Below are 7,915 nucleotides of genomic sequence, written 5' to 3' on the forward strand. Positions count from 1 at the left end.
CTCGGGATCAGACGGCAAACCCGAAGGAAGGAATGTCATCTGGAGGGTCTGACACGTCTGCATTAATTCGCCAGATGATGGAAATGATGCATGAAAAATTTTCTAACATGGAACAAAATAATACAGAAATGAGGCGTGAGATAAATCAGAAAATAGATCAGAATAGTGAAAACTTAAGGCGTGAGATAAATGAGAAGTTTGATACCTCGAAACGAGAGACCGACGCTCGATTCGAGGTATTAAACAACAAATTTGACCAGATTTGTTTAGACTTTGCTTCTTCGATTAGTAAATTGAAAGAACAAACGTCTACTGAACTGGAGCAGGTTAGATACCAGGCCCAACAGTCTACCGAGCAGCTCAGAGACGAAACAAATGAGAAACTAAACGAAATAGATGTAAGGTTTGAGGGTACAAACAAAAGATTTGGTGACATCGAACGAAAGGTTGAACAGCAGCAGGCTGAAATAAGTAAATTGAATGTTGTAATATCCGACCTATCAATAGAAACTAAACTAGAGTCGGTTGATCAAAGAATTAGTCGAATTCAAACTGAGGTAGACAGTATTAAGGGGAAGATTACTAAACTGGAAATCGTCAAGTCTGACATCTCCTATCCTTTTCCTGATAGCGATTCTATAGGGAAAAATTTCCCCGAAACGAGTAACGTCCTCCCGGGAAAGAGTCAAGTGTTGCCTGATGCACGGGACACAACCATGTATTGTCCCCCGCATCAGCCAACCTCGAAATCATGGTTGAGTAATTTCGATGTACCGATGCAGTCGAGTGTTGTGACTACAACAGTCACTAGCGTAAATGCTCACTCTACCTTTGGAATGGTACAATCTTACAGCGTGCTGCCAGGAGGGGAAAGGAGATGTGCCGGACCGTCGGTTACTGCCGTGGTGGGTCCTAAGTTCGAACCTTACATGGTCAATACTAATTATAAAACCTCTCTTGGTCATATGGGAGCGTTCAGTTCAGTGACCACTCCGTCGGTGACAAATCCGGTGACAACCCCAACCGCTCAGGATAATGCGTTGATTCCACTAGATTCTTTTCCTGCCCCGTATAGTATGAGCTCTAAAGTTTCCCTCCGGGATATTGAACGTTTCCCCACTTTCGATGGGAACATTACTAACGGGTTACCTAGAGTTTTTCTGCGAAGATTGCAGCAATATCTAGACATGTACAAACTTACTGATGGAGAACGCCTACAAATAGTTGAAAAATGTTTGATCGCCGCTTCGGGCGCATGGTTTGCCTCGGTTAAATACCAAATCCGGACGTTCGGTGATTTTTTGATTCTTTTCAAAGAAGAATATTGTAATGAGCACATCGAACGACTCCAAAAAAGAAACTTACAATCACTCCGGTATGATCGCTCCAAGTATGGATCCCTCTTGGACTATGCTTGGAAAATTATCGAACTATATTATCAGATAGCTGAACATCCCTCTCAGGCCGAACTGGTAGATATTATAGTTAACGCTCTTCCACCTGATGAGTCCCGGGCCATAGCGTCCCACTTGTGCCAAACGGTGCGAGAAGTCACCTCACGTTTAGCTGCCTTGTGCGGTAAGGAAGTTGGTGGTCCACCAAAACGATACTTCGCCCGACAGGCAAAGATTCTAAAACCGACGAAGACGAAGGTAACGGCAAGTTGCCAGACAGATTTCCTGAGTTATACCCAAGCTGGATCTCGTTATCCTAGTGGGTATGGCTCAGAAAACAACAATAATGGCCGGCGACTATTTAGGAATCGGCCCATGTTCAACAATCGCCGGAGTTATCGTCCCTATGACCGTACCAACATGGCATCGAACCCGGATAGGGGCGATAACACCAGGAGGAATTTTAACAGGACGTACGGAAGAAGGGAGAACGGTAATAGTCAGGGCAATAATAATAACAATAATAGTAACAATAATGTAAATCGACCCCAGAATTCAGTCCCTTCGCAAGTGCGTGGTAACGGTGAGCCTAGAACAATATTAAATGGAAGTGATCGTCGGGAAACTGCATCCTAATGTCATCAGATATACTAGTCGACGGCTGAAGCCTTACGAATTGTCTCTGTCGATTTCTCAGTTAGAACTTCTGTCCGTTCTATTGCTATATGAACACTACTGAAAAAAAAAAAAAAAAAAGTATCGGAACTCACAATTTTCGAAATTTAAAGATTTTCAATTGTACAGAAGATAAACGTAATGAATTACTCGCGCAATACCCCAAGTAGATATAATATACTGTCCTAGTGTGACTGGTAATGTTTGAATGGGATGAATGAGTGTGTTAACTTAACAAGCATCATTAGTTAGTATTCCCAATTAGCAAAATTTTGTTATTCTAACAAAATTTTGTTAATGGGCCGGGGAAAACTGTAATGTACCATTACAGTTGAAAGTAATGGCAATTTTTTTTTTACGCACCCTGTACCTAGTAATTTTTTTTTATTCAATTTCGGTTTAGCTACACAATTTATTTACTCCCTTTACTTCGAATTAAATATAATGAATCGAAAGGTTTCATTAATAACCATATTTCCCACTGTATAATATATTTATTTACATTTTGATTAAGTGTAAATCCCATTTTCTGATATATAAGTTGAAAAGTTTCCAGGTTTACCAGTTTGACGTCATACCGAAACATAGTTCTGTCATTGGATATAAATTTTCTTAATTTCAGACCAATGTAGAATTTAGTCAGGTACCTAACCTTTTCCCTCACCCCCTCTCAGTAGTCCTTAGTCACTTTCAGATCCGGTTATATCTGGATTTACCAAATTTCCATTCGCTTTGTAATTTCCGCGGCTAAAGTTTTCTTTCTGATTGGAGGAATTCTCCTACCTCTGGCTTTTTCGGCGCAATGTTATCAGAATAATCAAGAACGACTCTACGAGCACAGCCGTGGAAATCAACTACGCTATACTGGCTGGTAAAGACGTGGATTTCGAGTGTAAAACAGGTAAAATTTAGACTAAATGTCATCGTAAACGTCGTGTGATCAATCAGGAGCCAGGAAACCCATATTTTTGTTGAAAGAACTGCAAAACCAGGGGAAAATATCTGATTCAGGATTTCGGTTTGCAGGAAGCCATGTTTGCTGCCCAGCTATAACAGCAAAAGTGAAAGAGTGACTTTACTTTTTTTTTTCTTGTTATTCCAAATTCAATTAGGGATTAGGGAAATTACGACCTGATTAGTGCATGTTGGTCGTGTATTAAGTAAATGTGAATTATTATTATTTATTTCGTAATTGCATGTATGTAGTAGGTTTAATAGTACTGTAAATAATCATAATGGCAGCTTAAGTTAGTTCAAAAGGGCTCCTATCCCCTTTTCTGAATTGAACCGGTTCTAGCGGGGGAATGGGTTAGTTATTGTTCGTTTTAGGGCCTTTTCCCCTTTCAGGGGAAGGGTCCCTACATAAACCTCGTTAAGGTGCCCCCCGGGCATCAACTTTTGGTAGTCATTATGTAAACAATTGGTCAGGTCAATTGGACCTAGTGTTTACCTTTCTCATTTTGCCCCTCTAAATTTAATAGAGCCGACGGTATATATCAGAAGGGAGTATTTATTTTGTCAACATGCATGTAACTAAATGGTGCATGTTTGGTTTAGTTAGTTGTTTTATGTATAGTATTAGCAGTGGTGTATGTAGTTAGTAGTCTTGTGTGAGTGTGTGAATTTTTGGTTAGGACAGTGTATAAATATGTGTTAATTTAGTACCATTTTCCTAACAGAAATAAACCAGAGTAAATATTAAATTTCTGATTAATGAGTACAAGTATACATTTCAGTACACGGTAAATTATGCCTCCACTACAGCGCCACAGCGTCCAGTTTCGGTACTCAATTGTTTGTTGACAATACGACATCGCATAACTTAGTGATCTAGGTTGTTGGATTTTAGTCATTTATTCAAAAATTACTTTCATTGGACATGGATTTCGGGTCAGATGAGTATACCTTCGTATAAAATAGCATGAGATCTTACTGTACTGAAAATTTCAGCTTGCTAGGGTCAGTAGAAATTGAAATATCCGCCGAAATAAAGAATACCTATTTTCTTAATAGAAGTAAAGTCCATATGCTGTTACTGTTTGGTTCAAAATGTAGTATTAAATTCTTTTTTCCCGTGGCTGTCGAAAATTCCATTGTTGCTTCAGTTTTATCAACAAATCAGAAATAGATTAATCATTGACAATTTAACTTTCCGTAAATACATGTATGATTTTTTTTTTAAACCTGCAAGGTAAATACAATTTGGGTGCTTCGAAATAAAGAGTACGTGGTTCGATGAATGTGATCGTGTGGTGGTTTGAGCGTGATAGATTGTGATAGTTATATATATATATATATTTATTACTGCGTAATGTAGATATGTGTATGGCCTGCGTGTAAAATGTACGAAATAGGGTGTTTATAAAATATTACTTCGTGCGAAAATTAGTAGATAATGAATGAATGTAATGATATGTTAATAATACGATATATAATATGAACGAGATGACGACCCCTATATTTAAATGGATAGGCCTAGTGAATTTTATATAGTGAAAATATGAATATGTTTACAAAAAAAAAAAAAAATCTCTCGCGTTTTGACTTCCACACCAGTGCATTCATCCAACCGAGTTTGCTACTTGAATGTAAATTATAATTGGGAATTGTGTGTTACTTTGCATTTATGTACCTCATAATAACAGCCCCAGATCTTAAGCCTTTCAATAGATAGAGTAGTATCATGTGGGAATTACTTCTAAAGGATGACAGAAATGATAATTAAGAAAACCAACTGCTATATCCTGTGATCATCGAAAAGTACAGGTTTCGGTCATTTGTATTTTTAGCATTCATAGCCTCTCCGAGATTTTTTTTTTTGTTTTTGTTGCTTACCTTATTTATTTATTGTGCAGTGTTCATATAACTCAGTTCGGACTATCCGATTAAATTAACTGCTACTAAATGTAGCGTACCCGGACGTCGACCCCTAGTCCCCTTAAGTATTTTCATGTCTTTTCTTAGTTTAATTAGATGAGGGAAATTAACGACGTCCCAGACGGTGGCATGTCTGCGCTGGGTAGCCATCGGTGATGTTTCGGTAATTGAAATCACCGATCCAAAATTCAGTTTATTTATTTAATTTTTTTTTTAATTTTGGCGAATTACTAATTAGGGATACCTTAGCTATTACTCTAATTTCATCCCTGTTCTGGAATCTTCTAGTTTCCAAGAGGTCGGATGATTTTTTTTTTCTTGAAATTCTAAATTAGCGCCTTCTCTAACCTTCCGGACGATTTCCGGGAACCTGCTGGTTTGGGCCGGATACGGGGATCGGATTTCAATCTTACAACCAAATACTTGTGGGATTGGGATCTGATGGACACAGAACTTGCATCCTTGGCAGCAGGGCGTTCCTTGAGTCTACGTATTTGAGTAGACCACCCTTTTGGCATGTTAAGAATATTTTGGCTATGGATTTGTCGAGATAGAAATTCGACTTTCGTCTTTGTAGCGTTAGTTACTTCTCACTTAAGTCTTTGGCGCCACTCTTCTTCGTCTTCCTTCTTCTCTATCTCTCTCTGTCTTCATTACTTCGAGATTTTTTTTTTTACTTTTTCAACCTGCCCCCCCCCCCCCCCCGATTTCTGAAACTCATGAAAATGTACAATATTCCATATCACTTATTTCGATCGTATGTACTAACTGAGACATCGAGGGATGCAATTCGTGGAGGTATTGCAGCACATCTCGGGACCATTTTCGCGATATTCAATCCACCACTGGAGAAATTGATGGGAAGGTACACTATGCTTTCGGATTCCTAGAAACATTCGTTATTCATGGATCATACAAATTATATCCATTGACAACTGATTTCTGGTTTTTATTTCTATTGATTGGTCATATAGTGTGTATGTATTAGTAGTCTGGGCCCACTAGTTTCCAATAACATTGATTTTTTTTATATACATCTATATATGTGCTTACATAGTTTTAAAAGTTACGTGCCTGCTCAATTTGTTACATTTCCACCTCTTATGTCACTAAATAACACCAACTATTTTTTATATATATATATGCGGATCTTTAGTAAATTGAAAATGATTATTGATTATCGGGTTTATACATAGAAAGTACAATGTTGCAACCTTATGAGAGAAAAAAGTGAATTTTGATAGTCAGGGTTTTTGTTTTGTCTTTGAGCCAATAAAATATAAACATTTATAAAATATGAATACTTGTCGAATATGAACGGTTATGTAGAATTTAAACGTCGACAAAATACTACGATGGATATTAAAGTGAAATTTATTGTATTGAATAATATGAATATATATATATATGAGTATGTATGTAATGGGCTCGGTATTTACCCTGGTTTTGTTTAGGTTGCCATAGGTTTTTGACACCCGACCGTTACCAACTATTTGTGACATATAGTGTTACCGCGTATATTGTAATAAATTACATTTTGTTGAGTGGTTACTGATGTCTGTAACTATTAAAGTTGAATATAATGTTAAATACCGCATGTAAGTAAAACGAGTAGCAGGTCGTAATATAAGTAAAATAACCCTAATCCTCATCCAAATTTATGCGCAAGATCAAAGTGAAATTAATAACCTACGAAACAGTGTGCCCCACCAACGAATCTTCTATCAGTAGACTCTGAAACAAATCCTTCCCCTACGATCAGAAATTTAACTATTCAGTGACTAGAATCTTTTGACTACAAGATCTATACTATAAAGAAAATTACTGGTCTTAAATTTAATGAAGAGAAATTTAGTTGATAACTTAATGTGAATACCGGAATATGGAAATATGTTCTCAATATCTGTGACTGGATTCAAAATTTTTTTAACCTTGATAAACTTTGAAATTTTATATTGAGTGCGTCGAGTGACGAAATGAGAAATATAAATATATATGTGATATGAAGCGACTATTTGTCTATAGCTAAAACAAAACAATTAAACACTCTCATGGACACAAACCACAGTGCGAAAAGAGAGTTGGAAAAAGGAGCTATTATCGATGTGAGAACAAAGACTCATAAAATCGTCGAAATGTCTCCTCTTGGGACAGAGACCTAATAAAATGTTACTAAAGTGTTTTTTTTTTTTTAAGGATGATTAACCAATTATATTTTTTTTCTTTCTTTTCCGCAACGATATATATATAGATTCATTACACTGAATCCTAAATGTATTGATCTTTGAATTTTTTTTATTTTTGTCTTTCATTTTTTTTTTTGTTTTGTCAAATTCTCTTTTATGTAATTCAACTTTTAATATATATATAGGAAGAGAAATGTGTTATTTGGTCTTGATAAAATTAGCGAATTTCTATGCATGTTAATGAAACATTCTTTCCATGTATTAAATTTTTTCCCTGTTATGTCCAACTAATTTTTCTTTTATTGAAATGTAATAAATGTATATAGTAATGTAGTTAGGTTAGTTTAATTTAACTAAATACAACCCGAAGTATACATTGTCCTGTATGAATGTGTGTGTGAGTGAAATGTAGGTTTAGTATTAAGTGCATCCATTATTTTGACATATATGTGTGATTTATTATAATTAATGGTAGTTATCAATTAAACTCATTGAATGTTAATACTAACTTAAGTTGGCTCTATGAAGGAAGTAAAAAGGACTGAAGTAGCCTGAACGAATGATCAGCATGGGAGAACTGTGAGAGTCAAAATCTTCTACGAATATGTAATACTCTGATTTTTTTTTTTCTTTGTGGTCGATTCTAACATGCCATCAACTTCGTCGTTTATTTTTCAAATATTGGATATTAGTGGAAATATTGAATAAACTGTAGAATTAAACTTTCTCATCTATCTCAGATCTAGATAGGGATAATTTGGTAGTTAGGGTTAAATGGATCTA

This window comes from Thermobia domestica, chromosome 13 (assembly GCF_964235325.1).
Source record: "Thermobia domestica chromosome 13, izTheDome1.hap1.1, whole genome shotgun sequence".
Taxonomy (NCBI): domain Eukaryota; kingdom Metazoa; phylum Arthropoda; class Insecta; order Zygentoma; family Lepismatidae; genus Thermobia; species Thermobia domestica.